Below are 27,825 nucleotides of genomic sequence, written 5' to 3'. Positions count from 1 at the left end.
TGCAATGAACCAAATTTCCTCAGCTTGTTTTCAGTGGGAAATCGCCACCTGCACAAAAAGAACTTCTAACCATCTCTTATCTTCTCTGTATGGGACAGAAGAAAAAATACGAGCTAATATTATAAGGTCTCTCTCTCTCTCTCTCTCTCTCTCTCTCTATCTCTATCTCTATCTCTCTCCTCTCTCTTTCTCTATCTTTCTCCTCTCTCTCTCTCTCTCTCTCTCTCGCTGTCTCTCTTCTTTAGAATTCTCAAAGTGAGGAAGTACCCAAGGGTTCTTGCTTTTTCCCTGATTTGTGGAGCCCTTTACAGTAGACCAAAATTCTACCCAAATTTCAACTGGCCAAGCCTGTTTGGTAGCCAATGGATACAGAATGGGAATCTGCCACTGACAGAGGCTTAGAGATGTGTTTGGCATCAAAGTCCTCTCCCCCAAACCCAGACCAGGAAAGCAGCGGCCAGTGAGATTTTCTACTACTTCATTCTGTGTTATCACTGAAATAAGTCCCACGTGGGTGATCTCACCTCCTATGGCATGCTCAGAGGTGATAAAGGCCAAGAAGGAAAGCTGGGATGTTCATCTATGATGGCTGCAGAGCTGCTGGCTAGGGGGTAATCAAGGAAGGCCAGCCCCTAGCCTGTGATCTCTAGCCCACTCCTCACCCAGTGCAATTCGGATTCTCATTTGTTTTGCCATGTCACAGAAGGGATGTTACAGGGCAAACATAAGTTCCCTTAATAAATTATATTTTACTGAAAGTGAAGTTGTAAATTCTGATCACAGAGGTAGAATTTTGCCATGGATTCAAAAAATCTGATTCTGCACATGGAAAACCAGAAGATACATTTGGAGGACTGGTGGCAGCTCCAGCCCAAGAAGTTTGTACTGATTGAACCACTGGCTTGCAACACTTCACTCAACTCCAAGGCTGATTTCTGGCAACCAAAAAGGTGTTTGCTGACTGCATGCTTGAAAAGTGTTTTCTCAGGGTGCCACAGGGAAGCTGCTGTCTATAAACAGCTTTTTTCTACCTGCCTATCCTGAGACATAAAGCAAAAGCTGACATCTCAACCATCTCCAACAAGGAAAGAAATTACATCTCAGTGTCTGTCTGTCTGTCTCTCTCTCGCTCCTGAATCAGATGATCTTTTGTATTTTGTTTTGTTTTGTTTTGTTTTCTTGTGTCACTCAAAATCTAAGGAGGAACAAATGCCCAGTGTTACACTTTCCAAGGTTCTGTCCTACCGCTGATCTAAACAGGTCCCCAGCACCCAGCTGGCTCTGAAAACACTTATTTGCTTTGCTCTAAGACCTCCTTATGTTTAGGGAGGGGGTTGCAGGAGATGGGAGACACACTCAGATTTTATATCTAGGCTCATGACTTGCAAAATTCTAGGACTATTCTCCAGGGGCCATTCACTTAGAAGCCCTGTAAATGCCAATGACAGGAGAACACAGAGAGGCTTCATCAGGGGAAATCCCACACCGGTTTGTCCAGCTTCACGCCACTGATCAGAACACCGTCTCCTGCAGTTGGCACCGGGGCAGTGATGGGCACAAACCCGTCAGGTTCTACGCTCTAAATCATCAAAGGGCCCAGCACAAGCCTCATAGCTACATTGGAGGCTATGCTCTCCCGATGGATTAGTGGGTTTATGCAAAGGTGTCTGACCTGTGTGAGCAAGGTTAGCCCAACATGCCAGCAGGGCAGCCGATGAGTACAGCCTCACTGGGCCCTTAGGAAAAGAAATCAAGTTAGTTCCATCTGTGCTTTTTCTGATCCAGTCTAAACAGGAGGAGGATCCTGGTGTCTGATGTCGTTACAGTTACTGCGGGTCGGGGAAAGGTGACTGCATCCGACCGCACATGCTCTCGTGATGCAGGGTGGGGAGGAAGGGAAGCACCAGCAGAGTCATTCTGTCTTCCTCAAAGAAAGAAACAGCTCTTTTGGCGCAAGTAAGTGACTTGTATTTAGAGATAACACAGTCAGTGGCATAACCAGAAGCAGACTGGACATGAGGCCTCCCCTCACCCTGTAGACCCTGCCCACGAGCCCAGTTTGGTGCAGTTCAGAGTAGCGGTGGGAGGGGGGAAGATTGAAAAGGTGGCAGAAAGCATGGTATGAACTAACAGGGGTTGGGTAGCTGCCACCTCATCAAAATAAGGGAACCTCCACAGGTGTGTTTCAGTGCTTGAAATTCCACCCACTGTACACCGATGGCTCCTGCTTCCCTCTTAAAGCACAGATAAGGCTCCCACACAGCCCTCCCCAGCAACGTGGATGAGCTTAAGAGGCCTGTTCACTCAGTGGCTTGGAGACTCCCTTCCCAGCACCTGTGGTGCACTGGGGCCTCTGGGGTAGGTCAGGGGCCAAGCAGGTCTGCCCATTGGATGCAGAAATCACCCATCGTGTAAAGGTCCCGGTTGCCAGGACAAGGAGCACAACAAAGGCAGGGCACTGGGAGTGGGGCAGAGTTGACTCAAGCCCTTAAGCAAGTGCAGGCAGGGCCCTGGTGGAGACAGGGCTGGAGGCCAAGGAGGGGCACAGAAGTGCAACAGAGTGGCCTCAACTTCCAGAAAGGGGAGTGAGAAGGTTTGCAGGAGCTGAAGAAGGGAAGCCTGAATGGCTACTTCCTGGGTGGACATGGCTAGAGTACAGCAGGGATGCAGGGTGCTAGGAGTGAGGAGGAAGAAAGGGAGACTTCCTAGAGCCAGAGGTATTTCCAAGGTCTCTCTGAGGAAGGGGAGACAAGAGGAGGGGTGGAAAGTTCTGAGAGAAGGACTTCAAAGGGGAAGTGGGAGCACAGGAAGATATGGATGGGCACCAATCAAGCGAGGAAGTGGAAGGTGCGTCAGCAGCTCTCACCCATCTTGGCACACACTGGGCCTACCCTGAGCACACACATTCCCATCCCTGTGAATTCCACAGGCAAGGCAGAACCCACCCAGCAGCCCAGCCGTGTTCACTGAATGAGCCCCGCCAAACACCGACTTACAAGCTAGCCCTGCACGGGCCCCTCTGTCCACCAAAGCGGGAGGCCACACGGGCTCCCCAAAGGGGACGGGGCACCCTCCTCCCTCCCATATCCTCCCAGAGCTGCCTACACAGGAGCTCTGAAGGAGCCAGAGAAACCCTCCCTGAGCAAAAGCATAGCTTGCTCGACTCAGACCCATGGGCTCTGAGGGAGAGGGTGATTGGCCAGTCAAGAGGTGAGCAGAGACGGGGTACCCCTGGCATCGCCATGGCTCTGAGATGGGCCCTGAGTTTAACAAAGAGTGGTCCTCCAGGCCAGCGAGTTTTGTGCCTGTGGGCACCGCACACCTGTCTCCACCCCGCACCATGACAATTTGAGGACATGAGAGCAGCAATGAACGTCACCATCACTGAGGCCACAGCAAGCCCCAGGCATATGCAGAGGACAGTCCGGCATGTGGGGAAACGGTGGTGTCAGACTCTCCTCCCAGCCCCTCACCTCTGTGGGAGGACCTGGATGGATGGGAGGGAGGGGAGGAGGGAAGTTAAGACAGAAGGATGGAAGGAGGACAGACAGGAGGATGGGAATGGAAGGATGGAGGAAAGATGTAGAGAGGGAGGAGAGAAGGACAGAAGGATGGAGAGGGATGTAAAAATGGAAGGGGGAGGGAAAACAAAAGTAAGGAGGGCAAGAGGAAAGAGAGAGTCTGAAAGTGGAAGAGAAGATGAAAGAAAAGGGGCAGATGGAAGGATGAAAGTGCAGATGGACGGATGGAGGCAAGGCGGATGGATGGAAGGAAAGGTGTGAGGGCTGCTTCAATTTCCCCCTCCTGGCCCATGTTCCATTCTCTCCTGCGGGAGGTGGAGTATATTCCTGGGGAGACACAGGATGGCCCTTCCCTAGGTGGGTCACTGGGAGGCCTGGCAGCAGGAACACGGGCTGTCTGCAGAGGCATCTGAGTGAGTGGCATTTGGGAGCCAGGGAAACTACTTTCCTTCCAGAAAAAGAGTTGCGCAAGGAGGATTTGGAGAGAAAGCCAGCCCGGCTCCTTCAGCCCTCTGCCCAGGGAAGGACATGGTTAAGACCTCCAGAGGGGAAACAGCTGGGTGCCCAACTAAGTCTCCCCCTAGATGACACCTGAGCGCAGTGACTCCCAAGCAATGCCTTGGAACCCTCTATCGAGAGCAGACTCCGCGTCCAAAGGTACACAGGGCCTCTTCTCCGGCGCCCCCCCCGGGTGCTGGCAACTTCCCTCCCATGATTCTAAGACCTCCTCCCAGCCCAGAGCTTGATATTCTCAAGTTCCACTAGCAACAAGGACCTGACCAAAAAACCGCAGCTCCTCCAACCGGATCTGGAAGTTTTGCCCCAAGCATTGAGGGACACTTTCTCAGAGAACCCTGGGGGATGAACATGGCCCCAAATGACACACCCATTGTTGCTACAGGTTTCCAACAGGAGTGGGGAGTCCTGATATGGAAAGCTCCCAGGGAGGAGCCTCAGAGAATCAGCCACTCACTCAACCATTACCCATCCAGGGCCCTTGCAGTCAGGCTCTGTTCTGTTCCTGGGGATCCAGTGATAAACACCGTGTCCACCTGCGTGGAGCTCATGTTTCCAAGACCAGATTCAAATGAAAGACAAAAGTAAAATATACCAACAAATAACAATCTCTAAGAAGATAATAAAGCTGGAGGAAATGACCATGACAATCAGAGAAGACCTCTCTAAGGAAGCAACATCTGGCGACGGACCAGAATAAAGAAAGGGAGTGAGCCCTGCGAGAATGCGGGGAACAGTGGTACAGGAAGAGCGAACGGCGAGTGCAAAGGCCCTGAGGTTGGACAGAGACGATGCATTCAAGGAGCACCAAGACATTCCCTGAGGCCTGGGTATGGAGAGTGAGCGAGAGAATGGATGAAGATAGGCTTTTTAGGATCCACATACCTAGATCACGGGAAAAACATGATCTATTTGCACTGTATGTCTGCTATGGAAGGAACAGAAAAGAGGGGGCCAGAGAGGAGGCAGGGGGACCCACGGGGGAGGCTGCTGCAGGTGTGCAGGTAAGGGAGGATCTGGTGTGAGCTGGAGAGACAGCAGTGGCAGGGGAAAGGCAGGCAGATTCGGGATGTGTTCCATGACAGAGTGGTGAGACCTGCAAGGAGAACACCAAAAGTAAGGAGAGCCCAGAGTAAGCCATGCTTACCTGGACCGGGACCCTAGGGGCACAGGGAACCAGCCTCAGCCCAGGGTCCAGGTGTGTTCACCAAAAGGTTCTGATGCTCTGATATCTTGGGGCCTTGCTGGCCCCAGAAGGACTGTCCTGCCCAAAGCTAGCCCATTTCTAGAGTTGGTAAATGACTCCCTGGGAGCTCCTTTTATACATAAAACAGCCAGTCCAAACCACATCGCCAACACCACCTTTATTGGGCTCTCACAGGGCCCTCCCACTTGGGGCCACTATCCTCCTACCCTAATTGCCCACGGCCAGAAACCAGACAACTAGAAGCAACCCCCATGGTCCATGACTGTGGAAACCACTCAAACGAGCCAATTCAAACCCTCTCAACCCTGCCTTGCCTTGCCTTTCCCTGGGAAGCTACAATAAAGGCTCTTGTCCATCTTCTCCCCTCCCACCTTCTGCCTCTCAGGAACCCTAGTGCTTCCCCATGTGGCCCCCGCGTGGCATGGCATGTCTTCCTCTTGAGAACTGTGAGTAACAAACTGTCCCTTCAGTCTCAATTGTCTCCTGCCCTGTTGGCCGCGCCATATCTGAATAATAATAAAACCTACATTTCAAAACATCGGGTCCCAAGTCACCAGCACGAAGCTTGCGTAGGAGAGGATAGGGCCCAGAGAGAGTGTGAGGTGGGTTCTGCTGAAGACAGCACCGCCCACGAGTTTCTTGCTGTCAGGGTCATGCTGAAGCCACCGCCCTCCTCCCAGAGGGCATGACATGCCGACGGAGAAATGGTCACCCTCTGCTAACTTCCACCAGAGCAGGTGCCTGCGCCTGCCACAACAGCCACAATGTGTCTCAAAGAGGAGGACAAGCACTAGAAACATGGTAAGGTCTTTCCCAAAACCTATCAGCCCACTCCACAGGGTCCCACAATGGACACACTACGTCAGGCCTCCGCGCAAAGGCGCTAGCACCTGTGTGAGTGTGTGCGTGGGTATGTGCTGTGTGTGCGTGTGTGTGTGCACGTGTGAGCATTCACATGCATGTTGCAGGTGAGTGGCCGTTGCCACCCTGACGCAGAGCCCAGCATCATACGACGCGGCTGAAATATTGTAACACAGAGCGTGTAGGGCTGCCCAGACACGCTTCCAAAGGAAGCCTCTTCTTTCATTTTAAAACAAAGGTAACTTTGATGGAGAAGCTATTTGATACCTGTTCGATCTAAATGCTTTCAGGATACACAGACATCAGACGCTGACAGAAACCTGAGACCCTATGATATCGGACCAGGCTTGGGGATGATAAAAGAGGAGTGGAGAGGCTTCCTCTCATCAGCTCGCCTGCCCCGTGCATGTATTTTTACATGCTTTAGCATGAAGAAAAGCCAAGATGCTCAGAGCCAATCAAATTACACCCCTGTCTCTTTAATAAACAAATCCATGTGCACATCAACAGTGTTGAAAATTCAATTTAAACTCTTTGTCTGTTGCCGCTTACTCTAAAGATGGTCTTTCTTAAACAACAGAACACCAAGGAGTCGTTAGTGCTCTCTCTTCATTACTTCAAAAAACCAATCATTAGACACCAGAGTATATACGTAATTAGAAAATCACTTCCTTTGCAATCCAAGCTAAGTAGTTTACATACTGTAATTACAGGGACAAAATCAATTTTTAATCATTTCCCTGATTGGGCTCATCAGCTCTGTGGGAACATTGTAACCTGCTTGTTGTGCAAAAGCAACATCTGGGCTAAAACAATTACCCTTTGTTTGCTACAATATTCCTTAAATCTTTTTGCTTGCATAAAAAAAAGAAACGAAAACATGAAGACAAGATATTTGGATGTCTTTGTGTCCTTGATCAACATATATCCGAAAGTTCTCCCAGTGACGTGCGCTTAATGTTCCCCGGAATTTACGGTTTAACAGTACACATCCAAGGAATGTATTTTTTCAGTGAGATAAAAGTATCTGATTGTTTTAAAGATCCATTCAGCTGCCTAATTGTTCCATAGCTAACACATGGTATTCAAACAACCCACACATTACAAAAGCTCATCTGGGTAATCACGGGCAACTATTATGGCGATGGTTTACACTTTTCTAATACAAATGAATGGATTTTATCAAAATTTAAAAAAAACTAAAAAGCTGAGTATGTGTGAAAAATAGTTGGTATGAATTGGCAAGGCAGGGCTGAGCATTTTGTTCTCTTAATAGGAAATGACCTCATTTACACTGGAGTAATAATTAGTACTGCTTCACTGACAGTTAAGAAAAAAAACTTTCCCAGTATAATAAGGCAGCATCTCCTTTGTTAGGAGATCTACATTGATTATTAACCCTTGCCAAGAAATTCCAAGTTTAACTCTCCGTTCCACTGGGCTCATGCTTGCTGGCAAAAGATAAAAATAGCTGTTTTGGAAACCGTCACCTCTCACCAGATTTCCAAAGTTTTGCATCTAGCTTTTAAGTGACAATCTGAAACACTTGGTGTCCCCTTTGAAGAAACATAGAAAGCCCCCACCACCCCAACCCGCAGCCACCAAGAGCTCCAGTCGGCTCCCTGCACTCCCCCGGTGGCCCTGGTCCTCCCCATCCTTTTGAAGTTTATTGGCTTTGATTATTGCTTGCAAGTCCCCAAACCTACAATTAATTCATAGTCAAAACAGCCCTGAGAAGGAAGAAAGGAGAGAGGGAAAGTGAAGGCAGAGGGGAGATACTCTTGCCGGTGATTCAGTGCAGGCTGATAGTGCAAGAGATAGGAACACTTGGGCCAATAAGGAAATGTAGTCTAGGAAGCAGCCAGAATGTATTTATACACACACACAAACACACACACACACACACACACACACACACACCCCTTCTGAGGGCTTTGTTCAGTGACCAACCATTCTTGAATTCAGTAAGAGTGAAAACTAACATTTACCATGTGCCACCCAGAGTTCCAAGCATTGACACGCAATCTCACTTCATCCTTGCATCCATCCTATGAGGCGGGCATTATCATTTATTGATGAGAAACCGAGACACTAGCCCTGAAGTTCTGTGTCTGAGGTTAAGAGCTCAGGAGACGGGGACCCAGGGTGTGAATCTCAGCAGGCTGATTCCATGACCCGTGCTGAGAGCCACTCAAACACACTGTGCCCCAACGCAAGGCAACAGCACCTCTTCCCCACAGCCTCAGAGAGCCTCATCTCCAGGGCAGTCAAGCCTGCCTGATGTCCACTGGTCAGACACAGCCAGCAGCTCCCATGGCCGTGTCCTCAGGAGCACACACAGAGCTTGGCACCATTCTGCATCTGGATTCCTACTCCCCAGCACAAGGTGGGTGGTTCTGACCCAGGACAAGGTGAGGCAGGAGAACTCACCCTGTAGGTCAGTGTTCTTAGGGTAAGAAGTGCAAACTAGATGCAGGCATTTTCTACAAGGCCAAGGAGCACCGGTTATCAAGCTGCCATGCTGGTGGATTTCCAGAGCCTAACCACAGTCAGGATGAAGTCCCCCAGATCCCCCAGAGGCCATGTTCTCCAGTAGTCAGTGCCTGGCAGGTTCTCCCTAAACCTCACTCCACCCAGTGTCTTTGCCCTGGATCTCTCACCCCATCCACAAGGATGAAGACCCCACTCAGCTCAAGACTCAACAGGACAGCAAAACCAAGACAATTCTGGCCCCCAGAGATGGAATGATGCAAACAGGAGGGAAAATCCAGAAAATTATAAAGGCTTTCTAATATATTGTATCACCACATGAACTCAACGTATGTATCGCTTTACAGAAAGTACTTCATAACATCATCAAATCCCAAGTCATCTATGAAGTAATGCATCTTGAAGGAGAGATGTAAAATAACTGGAAACTGGAGTGTTGTTTTCTGTTCCACCTGTGCTACCACAGGTAATGCTGCTTGCTGTGCTGATATTCTGCTTGATAAATATCACTCGAATGTTCAGACGTCTAGCAGGTATCATGCTGATTACCTGGGTGATGAAATGGTCTATACACCAAACCTCCGTGACACACAACTTACCCATGTAACAAGCCAGCCAATGTACCCCCTTGAACCTAAAATAAAAGTTGGAAAGAAAAAAGATACATCCTGCCACCACATAGAACTGCACTGACCAAGCTGGTAGCCACTGGCCACACATGACAACTGAGCACTTAAATCTGGCCAGTCCAAATTGAGACGCGCTTGTGAGTGTAAAATACAAATTGCATTTGGAAGAATGGAAAATGTCTCATTAATATTCTTTATACTTTTTATGTGTTGAAATGATAATATTGTGGATACACTGAATTAAACAAAATAGAATGTGGCTATTAGAAAATTCAAAAATGCATGCATGACTTGCATTTGTGGTTTGCACTAGATTTCTATTGTGCAGTGCAGATTCTGAGCTTAGCAAAATAATCTGGCATTTTGACAGTCAAATTTGGTCATACTAAAAATTCGCTTGTTTTCTGAAGCAGGTTTTTAGAGAACATGTATTATCATTGATATCACTTAAAACACTGGTCCCACTGATCTTCTCTGAAGCTGAAACGAAAGTTACACCACTTCTAGCTGAACTATCTGGTATCTCCTTTACAGGGATCACTTTTTCTTTCATCTTATTACTTTTTACTTTTTACAATTGGTTATTCAAGTTATATATGCTCATTTGTAGAAAATTAGGAATATACAAGATATTAGAAAGAGGAAAATAATAATCCACAATTCTATTAACTGATGTAATGGCTGTGAATATTCTGGTGCATTTCTTTCCATTCTTGCACATATATGTATGCATTTATGTGTTAACGAACACATGTGTACATGTATATGTGTGTATTTGTGAACATAGTTAAGAACATACATCATGTGTACCTTTGACTTCAAATTTCTCAAAACCTCAGGTTTCAAATGCAAATAGATGCCACTTGGCCACATAAAAATATCAGCCACTGGCTAAAGTAGCTTAGTTTCCCCAGGTGTTAAGAAAGAATGAAAAGACAATCTACACATTGGAGAAAATCTTTGCAAAACACATATCTGATAAAGGACTGGTATCTGAACTATACAGAACTCTTAAAACTCAACAGTAAGAAACAAACAGCCCAATTTAAAAATGGGCAAAAGATCTGAACAGATACGTCCCCAAAGAAGATATATAGACAGCAAATAAGCATATGAAAAGATGCTCAGCATCCTGTGTCACCAGGGACTTGCAAATTCAAACAAAAATGAAATACCACTACAGACCTATCACAACAGCTAAAAATCAAAACACCGACAACGTGAAATGCTGAGGAGGACGTGGAGCAACAGGAACTCTCATTCACTGCCAGGGGAAAGCCATGTGAGAAGACAGTTTGGCAGTCTCTTATAAGGCTAAATATTGTCTTATCAAGCACTCCAGCAATCATGCTCCTTGATGTTTATACAAATGAGTTGAAACTTAGGTACACACACACACACACACAGACACAATCTGCATGGCCAGGTGCAGTGGCTCATGCCTATAATTAATACCAGCACTTCACAAGGTTGAGGCAGGAGGATCGCTTGATCCTAAGAGTTTAAGACCATTCTCAGCAACATAGTGAGACCCTGTCTCTACAAAAAATTTTAAAATTAGCCAGGTGTAGTGGTGCACACCTGCAGTCAAGATGCTGAGGCAGGATGATTGCTTCAGCCTGGGAGGTCGAGGCTGCAGTGAGCTATGATTGTGCTGCTGCACTCCAGCCTGGGCAACAAAGCAAGACCCTGTCTCTTAAAAAGTAAAAAGTAAAAAAAAAAAAAAATACTGCACATAAATGTTTATAGCAGAATGTTTATTGAATGTGATTATGAATCACACAATTGCCCAAACTTGGAAGCAACCAAGATGTCTTTTAAGACGTGAATAGCTCGATTGTGGTACATCCATATAATGGAATATTATTCAGCAATAAAAAGAAATGAGCTGTCTAACTATGAAAAGACATGGAGAAAATTTAAATGCATATTTCTAAGTGAAAGAAGCCAATATTAAAAGACTACATGTTATATGAATCCAAATACAGGACATTCTGGGAAAGGCTAAACAAGGGAGACAGGAAAAAGACCAGGGGTTGCCAGAGGTTCAGGGGAAGAGGGAGTGGAACTCGGGGGAGTTTTAGGGCCGTGAAACTACTCTGTATGGTACTGTAATGATGGATACAAGTCATTACACAGTTGTCAAAACCCATAAGATGTCTAGCACAAAGAGTGAGCCTGAATATAAACTATGAACTTTCATTAATAATAATGTATCCATATTGGTTCAACAACCATAACAAAAGTACCACACTAGCACAAATTTAATAGCAGAGGAAAGCTGGAAACAACTAAAATGTCTTTTAATCGGGAGGGGGCAGGAGATACACAGGAACTCTGTACTTCCTGCTCAATTTTTTGGGGTACTTAAAACTGCTCAAAAAATAATTTACAAAGTTCTGAGATAGGAACATTACCTATTTATTAATTTACAGAGGAAAAAAAAGAGAAAAGAGGAAAGAACAGCTTTGAGGAAGCCCAGTGAACCCCTCTTCCCCAGCTGGAGTTATTTCCACTTCTGCAAATCAGGAAATCTCTCCAGTGCTTAGAGATTTGGGATCCTTCAGAAGCCTTCTGGCCGCCACTTCTCTGATGAGCTGATGTCCAAAAAATTCCCAGAGAGGCTGCTTGGGCAGCTCTTCAAGAAGTGCTCTTGGCATTCAACGAAATGGATCCCAAAGGCTGGAGACCTCATTCCGCCAGTTTCTTACTTCTGTGCAGGGGTTGTTGTTATTCTTGCTGTTTTAATTCACAAAATGCATGGACTTGTGTCTCTGGAGAAGAGCATCGGTCAGTCAGGCCTACAACCACTTCCTGGAGTCTGTCTCCTAGGACAGATGGGCAAGGAGCTCTTCCAACCATTTCTACCTCACGAGGTGGTTACTCTCACAAGTGGAGACTCTCACTTCTTCAGTCTCCAAGACAGAAACTTGGATGCTTCAAAAAGTGCTGTAATGTATGAGAGACCAGACAGAGGTGTGAAAATGGACTTCAGCCACCTCCCCAGCTAAAAACTAGCAGGAATGTGGAGGGTGCTGGGAACATGGCAAGGGAATGGTGGGGTTTTGTTCATTTCTCTATCTAGGCAGAGGGTGTGATCAAAATACAGCTATCCTGGTGAACTTTACCCCTAAATCCATATCAGCTTTAGCTCCAGCTACTGGTTATTCTGGAGGAGGGCTGGGAAAAGTCAAGGGCAGATGAATTTGGAGGTCACATAAAATATTTCACACTGTTTTCCTGTGATTATATAGCAACAAGAAGAAATAGTAACTGCCAAAGTGATGGGTTCCTCCAGCGTCTCTTATGCTTTAGCAAAAAAAAAAAAAAGAGAGAGAGAAAACAGGGAGAGATTCCAGAAGCATGTACTCTTCAGGCAGTGCTCAGTACAGGGTGTGCAAACACAGGGCACAGAAAGGCCCCCAGGAAGCCAGGCCTTTCCTCTCCTGGCATATTGAGCAGCTGCTCACAGCCCCCCTTTGCCTATTGCATAAAGTTCCTATCCCAGAAAATTCCAACCTAACCATTCACAGAAAAAGCTGTCCTTTCCCTCTTATCTCCCAAGCCTTTCCATTTTGGAAAAGATTTTCTAAACATTCTTAGAAAGAGTGCATTCTCTCTCCTCTGCCCACAGGTAACAAGGGGATGGCAGATGTTTCAGAAATGGCACATTATAAAAAAAAAAATCCAATGTCACTAAAACCAGAATGGAAAATGTTTTATACATTAACAAACATTGTAATGAATTTGCACAACCTTAACCGACTGTATACCCAGCATAATGAAATGGTCTCCATCCTTTCAAAGAAAAAATTACGTATGCTAGCACATAGCTTTAGAAAAGCATTGTTCTTTAAAAAAAAAAAAAAACCTGCATTTTTCCCAGCTACCATGTAATTTGTGAGATGCATTTTTAAATGTTCTGCAACAGCAGCGGGCTTCATCAGTCAGATGATACCGATAGATAATTCACCAAACCGTCACATGATCTTCCATCACTCTAAAAGACGCGAATATATTGCCACAAGCTTTGGGAATAATGGGTGCACCTGTTTACGGTGTCACCTCTGTTTGCTAATTGTCTCCTTGAGCTACATTTTACTTCTAATGCATTTATTTTTGACAGGCAGTGTCTATTTAGAAATCACATTACTTCAAGTGCAATTGTTCTTTTGTCTATCAAGTAAATGAAGTGTTGTTATACAGATTTCAGGTTCTGATTAGTAAAGTATCAGAGCCCCAAAAAGGTCAATCAGTTATTTACCTGAGGTAATAGAAGGATGACAGACATCTTGAATTTTCTTCAGTTCATGCTATAGGCCATAGCATTATAATTACTCAACTCAGTTTAACTTCAATGTATATTCCAGGGGTTGGCAGGCTAAAAAGGTGCACTCCGGGGACATGCCTAGAGATTTATATCCACAAAGAATTGTCGGCAGGTGGGTCTTATGTTTTCACACATAGTTGTTACCAAATCAAACACATAAGCCCTGGAATAGGCCAGCAGTTGTGGCCAAATGAGTGTGGGGGTGTGAGCACCTATCTGATGACTTGGATGAATTCACCTTAAAAGTAAGTATTTTTAAATGATTTTTTGAATCATTTTTCTCTCCAGTTCTGATTGGATGAGTTAGTTCAGAGGGATATAAAGGTGATCACAACCAAAACAAAAACCCAGTAACGACTGTGGAAAAATAAACAGTGCTGTCCCTGAAAACTGGAACCAGCTAGAACCGGGACTGCCTTTGGCTCCTGTTCGGGTGCAACCTGGGTGCCAGCTGCCTCCGGGAACGGCAGTGGGAAGGCCGCACACACAGACACTGGGCTGTGGCATCTTCATTCCTACAAGCAGAGGCGGGGGACCAAGCTAGCATGAACGCAGGACAGGAGCCAGATTTACACAGGCATGAACACACTCAGGTTAAATAGCCAGAAGATACTCACAGGAGGAGGAGGAACGTAACCTGAACACCAACGCGTTTCCTGGTGTTCAGACCCAAATGTCGAAATCTCAAGTACCCTCAAATTATTCCTATAGATAATCCACCTGACTTACCGCCTCAAAAGCAACCCCAACCAGGAATCATAAAGACAGTTCTATATTTAGGAATCACTTGTCTCTTAAGTGGATCATCTACAGTTTCTTTTTCATTCCTCCTGATCTCTCCATCCACAAATTGTTGATTCTCTCCCCTCCCTGCCTGTGCGTAACTCTCCCTCCACATCCTACACCATTAAATTATCCCTGGTGCAAATTCCAGTTGAGCACCAGCCCAGTGACCACTGTCTCCACCAAGCCTTGCTCACCCAGCGCCTCCCGCTGAGTCCTCATGTTCAACCTGCCCCTCTCCGGACACCCACCTCGTACAGATGTGTGCAGGGCAGCCTCCCCAGGTAGGTGGCAGGGCTCCTGTGGAGTTCCAGGGACCACCGCTACTCAACACACTTGCCAAAAGAAAGAGACACAAAAAGCCACGCTTGCCTTAAGTCACATTCTAAATTGGCTCCCTGGAGCCTTCCCCTACCTTGTTCACTAAAGACCGAGAGTGTTTCCTCAGTATTTAGCATATGCTATGTAACCTGAGCGGGACTTGCATTGTATCACTAGTTGTTTTTCCAAAGTGTTTTCCCATCAGGACCGTAATTATATGCAAACTACTTGACTTAGAACCATTCGCAAACAGGTTTTAAATGTTCACTAAGATAATTCCACTACCTAAAAGCAAGAAAAGGGGAAGACACACAAATCCGTTCTTGGGGACCCTAAGGCCAGCGAGACTGGGGAGTTCCAGCTTGTGGAAGCACAGAACATGCTCAAGAAGGCAAACCCCACGACATTTTCCACTGAAGCAGCGAGGAATGCTCGCTTCATTCTCCAATTTATTTCAACTCTAAGTACTCTAATCATGGGAAGTACTTTTTGCTTTTTAAACAGCCTGCTTGTTTTTACAGGTCAAGAGCATAAATAAAACAGTCAAGTTGAAAACTTGGAAAGCTCGTTTGTAGGAGAAGGAAGTAGTTATGGATCGTCCATTTGTTCAGACACCAGGCAGTTCTCAGGAGGCAGCTTCGCCCTACACAAACGTCAGGGCTCTAGAGAGCCAGTGCTCCCTGGGAGGGTCGAGAAGCACCCTGTCACTTGTCTTGAGGAAATCCTTCTTGGGGAAAGAACAGGGGGTTGTCAAAACCACACCAGGACTATACCCTTATATAGGTAAAGTTTTAATTCAAATTAACATCCAAGCCAAGTATTAAATCGTGATGGGATGAGAGGTGGACTAATAGCACCGACCATAGATGCACGGCTGAGCTCTGATTGGGTGTTCCCGCAATAGTAAGAATCCTGAAATTTACTAACTATGAAATGTACTCATGTCACCACTAAAGTGGGTCCTGATGAGTGAAATTAGGTGCCTACCAATTACAATGCAGGATCTAAACACTAGTAGATCATTTCTCTATTGCAAAGGATCTCAGGAAAATGAGAAGCCCTGAAGTCAATATATTTAATGTGGTTAATATATTTGGGGGGAGGGAAGGATGAGAGGGGGAGAGAAAGGGAGGGAGGCTGGGGAGGAAGATGGAAGAAAAGAAAATCACTATCCATTTTTTCCATATGAGAAACCATATAGGTGTGCCTCCTGCCAAGAACAGATATCATAAACAAATAAGCTGTATTCCTTTGCAGATCTCTCTGTGTGTGTGTGTGTGTGTGTGTGTGTGTCTCTGTCACTCACACACACACACACACACACTCAATTGCTGATAATCTGAAAAAGAAAGCGAGACTCACAAAGCACTGTGAAAACTCACTATCAATACCAGGGTTATTGGAGCAGAGAGAAAGAACTAAAGTAAGGAAGGGTCCAATAGAGGAAAAAATAATCGCTGGGACAACTTCACAAACTGGTGAGACTCTCTGTGTCTGAAGGCAGACAGGGAGTCGGGAGATGCCTGAAGCCGCACCCACAGAGGACAGGATGGGGTGTGCCATGAATGGCAGAGGCTAATGTCAGAGAAGGAGCTGGTCCCTCCCTCCCATGATGCCAGGCAGGGGATGCAAAGATGGACAGGGTTGGTAGCAGCTCAACACCACAATAAGCCACCAAGACCACATTTTTATTCCTACCTTTGCTCTATTTTTCCTTTATTCTGAGTGTGCTAGAAGAGTTCCCCCCCCTTTCTTCTTATCAAACATTCCTAATGTAGTGATAAAATGAGGAAGAATGAAAGATTATTATAAAACAGGACTTTTATGGCTAGTGTCTATGGAACAGCCACACTGTTACATATATTTGCTCTAAGTAATCAGGAATGTATTGGTATTTTGAAATTATGTATCTCTAATAACACAAAAGTACTTAAGAACAGAAATAGACAGTAATGGAAAATGCAGTCAACTGTTGACAACATATAGAATTTCTGAAAATAATTTGCAGAGAACAGCACAGCAGATGAGTCAAAATTTTCACAAAAATATTTCTTGCCTCCGATAGTCCAATGTAATTCATTTTCTATCTCTGTTCATTAATCATTGTTAAAATTAGTGATCCATTTCTTCCACTCTGCCATCTGCACTCAGCTTCGTAACAAACATGACACCTTCCTGCATAATAAAACCTGACAACTACTAGGATGCATTTCCAAATAGCTTTCTGCATATTTGCACCTCTATAACGGATTCCGTTGTCAGACAAAAGTGGATTATTTAACCAGAGTTCTTTCTTTATCAATTCTGAACACAGATGTGTGTGAGTGAGTATGTGTGTGTTAAAATATGATCAAGAAAAAAAAATCCGTTAATTTTAATTAAAATGCATTCTTCCTGCCTTAAGTAGAAGGTATTTTAAATCCAAGTTCTGTCAGCCAATATCACTCACCAAAAGCACAGTTGGGAGTATTATGCTTGATATATGAAGTTTACGTAAATAATTCGTGGCTTCATCTTGTAAACTTTTCTAATAAAAATGATCTTGACATTCCAACCTCCTTTAAAAAAATTTCATTTTAATATCCTGCTCTATTTTGTTTTTCAGTCTTTGATCACAGAATTTCAAATAAATATTTTTAGGGAAAGACAAAACAATCAAGGAGCAGAGAGATACAGACGAGAACACCAATGAATAATTAAACACATGCCAACCGTTCCCTTGGGGAAGCCACCACTGGGTCCAAACCACAGGGAAGGATTCTTGGTCTTTCTGGATGACAGGCCACATGGTGCCAATCAGTCTGACCGTGATGGGGATGGAGATGAGAAGTTACCTTTGCCTGGTGGTGACTCACGCCTGTAATCCCAGCACCTTGGGAGGCTGATGCAGGAGAATTACTGGAGCCCAGGAGTTTGAGACCAACCTGAGCAGCAAAGCGAGACTCCGTCTCTACAAAAAAATTTAAAAATTAGCCAGGCGTGGTGGCTTGTGGCCGTAGTCTCAGCTACTCAGGAAACTGAGATGGGAGGACTGCTTGAGCCCAGGAATTCAAGGCTGCAGCGAGCTGTGATTGTGCCTCTGCACTCCAGCCTGGGCAACAGAGCAAGACCCTGTCTCTAAAAAAATTTAGCCAGCCATGTTGGTATGTGCCTGTAGGTCTAAGTACTTGGGAGGCTGAGGCAGGAGGATCTCATGAGCCCAGGAGGCTGTGGCTGCAGAGAGCCATGATCACATCATTGCACTCCAGCCTGGGTGACAGATCAAGGCCCTGACTCTCAAAATATATTTAGAAAAAGGAAAGAAAAACAAAAACCTGGGACCTTATTCTTACCCTTTGACAGAGCAGTCTCTTAGGAAGAAAAGCTATGAGCTCTGAAGAAAAGAGTTCCCACCTGATTGGGAGGGCAGACCTGTGTCCCTACAGCCAGCCTGGACTGAGTGGGAGATGACAAGGTGACACCAGCTGGAACCATGATGAAAAAAGGCAGCTTCTATATCTTCACTATCCTGCCTAGTCCCAGCCTGTCTCCCCTCGCTGCCCTTTCCTCTGAATATGGCAAGCCCTGACTGAGCAGGGACCGCACGCAATTCAGCCCCTTCCTAAGTGTGTCTCCCCAGCGCCTGCCCATTTCTGTACAGAGGGAGGTGCGGGGTGGACAAGGTGCCTCAGACACACGCAGCCCTTAAGAAGCACGTCACACAGTAGGACACACAAGAGGCATGCAGATGTCTTTAAACCAGGATGGAGTGACAGATGCTCTGATGAAGGGAGACCTGCAGAAGGAAAGGTCCCTCTTGACCTGCAGGAGCGGGAGGTTGGAAGAGCATGTGGGGGAAGGTGCAGAAATCAGGCGGCTTCTAAGCTGATCAAGACATCAACCAGCAAAGTTGAAGAGGGCTGGACTCCTGGCAGCAGCAGAGGCTGGCAGAGGATTGCACCCGAGCATTTGGGAAATGTTTGGGCTGGACTGAGGGTCTGAAGACACGACTGAGGCTGCAGCTGCTGTTCCCCTGTCTTCAAGGGATGTAAAGTCATGGGGCACAAGCAGGAGACTGAACAGGTAGCACCCTGAAGGCACACCCAACAAATGACATGCAAAGTCAAAGGCACCAGCTCACAGAAGGCAGAGCTCTGTAACAAACTGCACTTTCTTTGAAATTAAAGAAATGGTTGTGAGATGAGTGTTGGCCAATGAATCTCTCTCTCTCTCTCTCTCTCACACACACACACACACACACACACACACATGACTATTGACAGAGCAGAACTTTTTGTTTAATCCCCCCGGTTTATCTTTCTCTGTCCTCACAGCCTGGTGTGGAGCTTGGAGCGGATCCCCTAACTAAGCCTGATTAGAATGAGAACAGTCAAAAGACAAACTTTGCAAAAATCAAGGTTTAAAATAGAAATAGCAACTGACCCTCAGCTGCACTGCTGCCGGCTGGGACAGTGACAATAGCGACTCTTTTGTTAAACTTCCCTGTGAGACGTGCTCACCAGACTGGGGTGGGTGTGTGTGTGTCTGTCTGTCTCTTATATGAGAAAGTGGGAGAAAGGTTTTAAAATAGCCTTGGCTTCAAAAAAAAATTAATCGCAAATTACCATTCACCCCTTAGCAGCCAAAACGTCTGTTGATTCATTTAACATATACAAAATCCAAAGCTTTCCTATAAATATTTCAGAACTTGAAACCTTCCATTTTGTCTCTGGCCCTGAACAATAACACACACATGTGTGTGCACACGAATACACACACACACACACACACACACATACACAGAGGCACAACTGTGGGGGGTGGGCTGGGGGGATCAGGGGAGGGTGTGAAATCCCCTCCCCCCAGCATTGTCTCCCAGCCACCCGGCTCCTCTAGCCTGGAGTTCCCTCTTCCCTTCACATGTCTGCATCCTGACACATTCAATTTCAGGTTATCAGCACATCTGAATTATAGAATACTGATGGGGATAGAGGGCAGGCCTCTCCGGGCTGATTAGCACCATTTAAGAAAGCTTTCACCAGCCGGCTTCATTGGCTGGGAGCGCCACCATGGTGGGTGGCCTTTCTGTATTAGAAGTCAACACAGAGCTGTCTCATTTGAATTAAATATGGACAAAAAGAAAGATCTGATTATGCTTATTCATAGCTAACCTCTCAAGTTCACCAGGCTGCCAAACTTGGAAGTGAAAACTGAAAGTTCCTTTCCTGTTGCTGGATTTCTTATTTTCTTTTGCAATTTTTCAGTGTAGTCTGAAATGAGTGTGTGTAGGGGGTGTGTGTGTGTGTTTGTGTGTGTGTGTGTGTGTTTAAATTTCAGCCTAGCCCAGTCTGGGAGTTTCTTTCTAGAGAGATGCATCAGAAGAGATTCAGGGAAAAGCTTTTAACTTAGAGATAGAAAACAATGGAAACGCAGGGTCTGATTTTAACCCATGAATGTATGAAATACACACACGCGTGCACACGCACACACACAACTTACTTCTTCTTGCAACAGAATGAGTAGCTGAAAATCTGATTCATGTAAACAAATTTTCGACTTGGGGCTGAGTGGGGCAGTAATTCAGAAAAGGCCAAAATGCACAGAAGATTGGAGTCGCCGAGTTGCGAATGATACCACCTTTCACAGTGAGTGGCATTACCTTTATGTCGTCACCTTCACAGACACGCACACACCCTGTTATTTTTCATTTCCATCCTTCCTTAGCAATGGGCAACTCCTTCAACACTGAGTTAATAAAAGGAGCTGCTCAGGGGGGAAAGTCCCTGGGAGATGCCAGGGAATCTGGTCCCAGTGGGTTCTGCTGCCAGCTCCACGGATGATGGCACCGGAGCATAGCTTCTGTAGGGACTCTCGGTTCCAGAATCCAAGACAGGGCAGGGACCCAGTAGATGCTTTCCAAAATCATTACGCTAGAGACCAGCCCTGGTATCCACATAAGCAGCCAAAGTTCTGGTCCCATTCAGTTCAGTTTAACAAATATTTATTGAGCATGTACTGTTTGCTATGCACTGTGCTGCATCCTGGGGTCTCACAGAGGAGCTGCACCATGCTGCTCCCATCAACCAGCCCTCCTCCCACCTCCTTCTCGGGGCTCATTGCCTTTGTCCACCTAGGGGACACCAGGATGTCCTCCCTCATGCCCATCCATGCTGTGGAGTTCTCTATCACCTGGAACTTCCTGTCCCTGAGCACCCACACCTGATGGGCTTGGTGCCCTAGCACCCCTGCCTTGCACAGGTCATTCCCAGGAGGGTTGGCCTTGGCTCTCCATTTATGTTGCAAATTCCATGAGGGCAGAAATTTTGTCTCATTCTCCTTGGAGGCATCCTCAGAAAGTCCCAAATATTGAGGTAACCAGTCCCCACCGGCCACTGGGACACAAACAAGGAGGCAGTGTGGGCGTGGCAGCGTCAGGCAGGCCCTCCCTGAGGTGAGCTTCCTCTATTTCCCCACCAGGAGGCAGTGTGGGCATGGCAGAGTCAGGCAGTCCCTCCCTGAGGTGAGGTTCCTCTATTTCCCCACCATTTCAGGGAGGTCACACTGTTGCCCCTCACTCTCCACCAACCACCCAGGTCCCTCTGACCACCTGGCCACCCGAGGATGCCATAGCACTCCACGAACACCAGCAAGACAAGTCTACCTTGTGTCAACCATGGATGAGCCCTCCCTCCCTGGGACAGCACATGCAGGGGCAGTGGCATAGATGACTTCAGGAAGCACAGGGTTGCCTTGCTGCCCACCTGTCAGTCCCCAAAACCCACAGTCTTGAAATACAGGAGCAAAGACTGCCACCAGGCTCCAAGGAAGGTGGCCTCTGAGTCAGCACAAGCCACATGCTTTGACCCGTGCATCAGCCCAAAGTCACAAGGTACTAGCGTTTGTCGTGTGGATGCCTCAGGGAAACTCAGTGGTACAGCTCCATGACTGTCCCTTCCCACCTGCACTGGGAGGACCTATGTCCTGAGCAGCCGCCATGGAAAAAGAGGAAGAGAGGACAATGAGGAGACCAGTCAGGCAGGCTCAGCCTCTCACCTGGAGTCTCCCGCCGATGAAGGAGCACCAGGCTCTGTGTTCTTACTTGTCTTTTATGGGTTGGTGGAGTTTTTCTTTGATGAAAACACCACCATCGCCACCTAAACCAAACCATTATTTCTGAAAGGGGTGAACTAGATTTCTCATCACTAGCTTTGAACCTGCAGACCTCCCATGGTGCCAGTAATTGCATTGCCAATGAGACGCAGAAGTGCACCCACCAGCAGCCTGAGATGTAAACGGGGGGTGGCACTCCTCTCAATAAAACACTCACCAGGATGGACCAGCCACACTTCTGCTGGGTGCGGGAGCCCTCCCCAGGGGATGGTCAAGGAGGTTCAGGAAACACTGGCCACTCTCACCCCATTCCACACCTCAGTCATCCACAGTCCCCTTTCATAGTTCCCATCGTAACTTTGTGCCATCCAGACCTTCATTTACTTAATACTTTTTAAAATGAACTTTAAATCAATTCACTTTTCTTTTTTTTTTTTTTTTGACAGGGTCCCGCTCCATTGCCCAAGCTGGAGTGCAGTGGTGTGATCATAGCTCACTGGAGCTTTGAACTCTTGGGCTCAAATGATCCTCCCATCTTAGCCTCCTGAGTAGCTGGGACTACAGGCATGCACCACCGCACCTGGCTAATTTTTAAATGTTTTGAGAGACAGGGGCTTGTTATGTTGCCCAGATTGGCCTCAAACTCCAGGACTCAAGTTATCCTCCGACCTCGGCCTCCCAAAGAGCTGAGCCATAGCACCTACAGGCATGAGCCACTGCACCTACTCTTTTTTTTCTTCTCTTTATAACTTAGCCTCACCTTAAGCAATAGCATCTGCAAAACTCACAGCTATAATGTGCTAGTTATATTTTTCTAATAGGTCTTTAGATACCCAATAATCTATGTATCATGCAAAATAGTGACACACAGTGGGAGCCACATTTGCAGAGAGCTCAATAGGTGCAGCTGAGGCTGTGGAGTCAATGGGATGGGCCAGAGGGTCTGAAGCATGAAGGTCTTGGTCTCCCTATTTCTAGGAGCAGGACTGGGTTTGGGAGGTATAAAGGCCATGCTCACACATCTGCCTGTGCCTGCTGCTCCTGCTCTGAGGGCTGAAGCCTTTGCAGGTTTGCTAGACTCTACCAAGTATGGTGGCCATGGCTGGTGCCCGGGTCATAACTTCCTAACAGAAGGCCATCAGCCTGTCACTTCCCAACCTAGAGAAGGACTCTCAGTGGCAGCACAGCAAGTAGCCAATGAATTTCCTTCTGAGTCCATCCTGAACTCACTAAGAGTCTCTCTCACTGCCAAGAAAGCTCTACCTGAGAATAGCCAATGGCCGACATGCAATGGAGGTTGGCCTTGGGCTTGGACCACCAACCTTCCTCGCAGCATCTCACTATAGTCACACAGCTGTGGCTTCTGCCCAAAAACACTCCATCAGAAGCTCTGCAATGAGTAGGAGAATCCTCTTATCCTACCCAGCAAACTCTAAACAGACAACTCTAATGACTCCATGAAATACAGATATTTCCTGGATTGGAACAACTGCTGTGATGTTGCCCAACTGGAACATGGAAACACCTAATGCCCCGCAGGAGGCAAGACTCAAAAGTCAAAGAACAGACACTTTACACTGACCTGTTACAGTACGGACAGATAGCATTCTCCAGAATTCAAGTCTAAAATAAACACGTTTTAGACATCGGAGTCACCTCTACGTTTTTCAAGATCCTAATGATCAACAGTAAACTAGTGAAAAACCCCAATAAGTGATCTCTTAAAAAGGGAGAAGAAAGCAGCATCCAATGGCTGGACATGGTGGCTCATGCCTGTAATCCCAGCACTTTCGGAGGCCGAGGCAGGTGGATCAGTTGAGGTCAGGAGTTCGACACTAGCCTGGCCAACATGGTGAAACGTTGTCTCTAGTAAAAATACAAAAAAAAAAAAAAAAAAAAATTAGCTGGACATGGTAGTGGTGCCTGTAATCCTAGCTACAGAGGAGCCTGAGGCAGGAGAATCGCTGAGCCCAGGAGGCAGACGTTGCAGTGAGCCAAGATCGCACCACTGCACTCCAGCCTGGGTGACAGAGCAAGACTCTGCCTCAAAAAAAAAAAAAAAAAGAAAGAAAGAAAAGAAGCACCCATTGACCACCTATCTGTCCTTTCGCATTTTAAACAAACAACTGCGCTTACTGGCTGGGTCTACAGGCTTGTAGAACGGCCTCTGGGACTCCAAGATGACACTGGGAGATGATGGAAAGTTCTGCAGCATGGGGACTGGGCTTCTAGCCTTGGAAAAGCCATTGCCATTTTATAGCCCCTAAAGCAGTGGCTCTTAGACCTCAGTATGCATCAGTCACCTAGAGGACTTGTTAAAACACGGACTGCCGGGCCTGACCCACAGCATTTCTGATTAGATGGGTCTGGGGTGGGGCCTGGGATTTGCATTTCTAACAAGCTCCCTGGTGACGCCCATGCTGTTGCTCCAGGACCGCAGTCCTGGTTCATCTCATTGATGAACCGCTGCTGCATTTTTTTTTCTGTAAGGGAAAGATGGTAACAATCCCTGCTCCCCGATGTATCGCTTTGGTAATGTGAAAATTTTGATCATCAGAAGAGTGTGAGGTCTTTTCTCTTTAAAGTGTAATCACCCATATATGAAAGCATCAGAATATAAATGACGCAGAAAAAGCAAAAACCTTGGATGCCAGTTCCCATTCTGTGCAAAATCACTACCTTCTCCCCACCCTCAACAGCAAACAAAATGAAAAAGGAGGGGTTGAGTTGCTACAAGCTTCTCTTAGGTTTAACCTCAGAAATGTATTATATTTTTAATGTTATACTTATTTGAATGAAATAATAAAAATAATAAAATTTTTGGCCGAGCACAGTGGCTCATGCCTGTAATCCCCAGCATTTTGGAAGGCCAAGACAGGCAAATCACTTGAGATAAGGAGTTCCAGACCAGCCTGGCCAACATGGAGAAACCCCACCTCTACTAAAAATATAAAAATCAGCTGGGCTTGGTGGTGCACACCTGTAATCCCAGCTACTCAGGAGGCTGAGGCAGAAGAATCGTTTGAACCTAGGAGGCAGAGGTTGCAGTGAACGGAGATCATGCCACGGCACTCCAGCCTGGGTGACAAAGCAAGACTCTGTCTCAAAAATAAAATAAATAAATAAATATTTAGAAGACAAAAGTTTTTGATGACTACATATGACTTATGTACTAAAGAACTAACCCCACAAAAATACACATTTGTGAAGCATTCATCTATCAAAGATGACCAAGGTGCTCGCTGATGAGGAGTGGTGGTGATAAAGCACTCTTCCATAACACATTTCAACTATCTATGAAACAGGAAACAACTAGGCATTATACAACTACATATTGAACATTTTTTGCCAGAAAAAAATATCCAGAAACACCCCAGGATTAGAGCATGCCTTTCTTAGGTTAAACCTCAAGATGCTGGGCTGTACCTGGTTATCTGTGAAGCTCCTACTTTTCTCACATTTAACAGGAGGATGGAGCTCGTTTCAGCTTTAACGTCCCTTCTGTCACCAGAGTCATTGGAAGTGGCTTGGAGGTGAACTGGTTTTGTAGGTTATGTAGACGACGCCTTCATGGTTAGCATATTTGCAGCCACCAATGACGTCTCCATGGCCAATTACTTCCATTTAAACACAAAATGGGCTAATATCTTATTCTCAGATGTAAGGGTCATGGCCAAAATGGCAGCCAGTGGAGAATAAACCGCTCAGGACAGCTTCACATGGCACACACAGACCCCCGTGAGGACCACAGAGGAGACACTAGGAAGGAGGCGAGTAACAACCTGTCCTGCTGCCCTAGTTCTACAGAGTCCAAAAACCCTAACGACAAGATAGCTTGCTGTGTGTGCTCAATGTTGACCAGGTCAAAGACAGCAATCCAGAAAGGACCCTCACTTAATTTCCGTGTTCTCGGCTTCAGAGTTTGAACAAAGAGGAAACAAGTCCCCATGCAGACTCTTAGAGTGAGCAGCTCCTCCAGTTGCAATGGATCCGCCCAGGAGCAGCACCAGCTCGCTGAAGGTAAGCTGACCTTACGGTGACCACCTTCCCTCCCAGATCTTCAGCCCCTCCTGGGAGGCAGGCCAGCAACAGCATTCAAGGCCCCAGTATTCTCCAACACTGTGCTGTTTAGTTCTTCCCTATAAACAGAGTCAACCTAAAGCTGGTCAGCTGCTAGCCACATGGTGGTAATGAGCTCAGGAGCCTGGAGTTCACTATTATTTCTGATTTACTCTCTTCCTGATCTTTCATTTTATCAGCAAAACATCCTCTTGGCAATGGTTATTAAGCTAAAACTTAAATAAAAAGAAATGCAAGGAAGAGTTTGCAAAAGGCACGGCGTGTGAAAGGAAAATATTCAGACCCCAGACTTGGCCTTGACCTTTTACTGTCTTTTAATATTAAACATTTGCCCCACCTTCGAAAAGATAAATGTGGCTTTTGATGACAGCCAATGTTATCTGAGGATTAAAATAGCCCTCTTGCAGTGCTCAACATTAAAGTCTTCCGCATTTGCAAAATTGCAAACAGATGCAACTCAAGTACCTGCAAATAATCTGCCAAGACCAATTTCAAAAGGGAGATTTCAAAATATGTGGAAGTCATTAGGACATGTATTATTTTTGCAATGAATAGGCGCCAGGAGTGTCTCAAGGAGCAGATGGGTGCTACTTTGTTTATAAAAGATCAACAGAATATTCGGCTGTAAATGAAGACATATAAGCTATATGAAACAATTATGGTAAAATGGCGAACATTTCAAAGCTAATTGTAATGGTCTTTTAAGATCTGAATTCCTCATTTCTTACTGCATGCTAAAATATCATTTTAGTTTTGGATCTTGATTGATATAATTACCAAAATGACAGAAAATTAAAGTAAATGCTGTCAGTTTTACTGTTGTAAATGTTGTCACTTTATCACTTGTTTACAGTTGCACCAATACTGATAAATGAATATTTTTCAACATGAATAAAAAATGTGACCTCCGTCTCCCGGAAATCTTCAAAAAGGACAGCCCCAAACGTTAAGAACCCAAGCAGACAGAGCGAACCTCAAACTGCATTATAACAGAATCCCAAATAGCCTCTCTCCTCCATAGGCCCGGCTTCAGAGAGCTCCTGTTGCTAATAAAAATCTCCATGATATGACAGAAGGAAACAGAACCAGCAACCAATCGCCCTCGCTCAGGTCTTTCTGGATGCCTGTGTCACCGCCCAAGCAGGACTGAGTTAAGCCCCTATTCTATTTTCCTGTTTTATATTGGTAATCATGTGAATTAGATAATTACTCATGGAAAATGTGATTAAACATACGTCGCTATTGCCAATACCGAATCATGAAGAAAGGGCATTTCTGCGAATTGCTTTTAACATAAATAGCAAACTGGGCTCGTAAAAAATGTCCAATTAGGCCAATACCTAATGATAGATGGGCTGATCCCATGACTTGCACAATGCAAATTGCACGCAGGAAAAATGAGGAATTGCATACGACGTCTTGGATCTATGTTTCTACACAAAAGACCTCTTTGCCCAGGATGGTTTCAGAATTTCACAAACTCCTACAAAGTTGAGTCTCCTCTTTTTTCCTTTTTTCTACCCTTAAGTTTCCGTGGGGCCTTAAATTCTGCGAGCTGCAGAAGGACTCACTCCACAGCTGTAAATTTAGGAGACGTGGGAGACAGAAAGAAAAAAGCAGAGAGAAACTTGGGCTAAAGACACAGGTCTGGAAGGAACAGCAAGGGAGCCACAGAGGCTGCCGCCAGCTGTCCCCAGTGGTCTGCAGATGCAGAGGCCTCCTGGGGTCCAGCCCTCTCCTCCCACCCCAATGCCTCTCCATGCTAATCACCCCTGAGCACTGGAGCAGTTTCCAAGGAGGCTGTTGGCTTCAGCATTTCCTTCCTCTCTTTCCTGAGTCACCAGCACCACTTTTCCGTAAATCTTTAAGCCAAGCGCACATATTCTCCCATGACAGGGTCTATGCAGACGAAGACCTGCACCCTACAATCACTGATGAAATTTGTATTGACTCCAAAATCAAAAGTAATGAGAAGAAAATTGGTTCACAGCCTGACCC

The 27,825-nt window shown here is 46.0% G+C and overlaps 1 protein-coding gene across 1 annotated transcript in view; it reads right to left on the bottom strand.

Moving 5' to 3' along the window:
- The window catches only part of ZNF536 (zinc finger protein 536), a 487,592-nt gene that overhangs the window by 428,947 nt on the left and 30,820 nt on the right, over positions 1-27,825 (bottom strand). The window lies entirely within an intron of this gene.

This window comes from Trachypithecus francoisi, unplaced genomic scaffold (genome assembly GCF_009764315.1).
Source record: "Trachypithecus francoisi isolate TF-2019V2 unplaced genomic scaffold, Tfra_2.0 Lachesis_group12, whole genome shotgun sequence".
NCBI lineage: Eukaryota > Metazoa > Chordata > Mammalia > Primates > Cercopithecidae > Trachypithecus > Trachypithecus francoisi.
The sequence above is the reverse complement of the archived record's forward strand: the minus strand, read 5'-3'. Positions and strand labels throughout refer to the sequence as shown.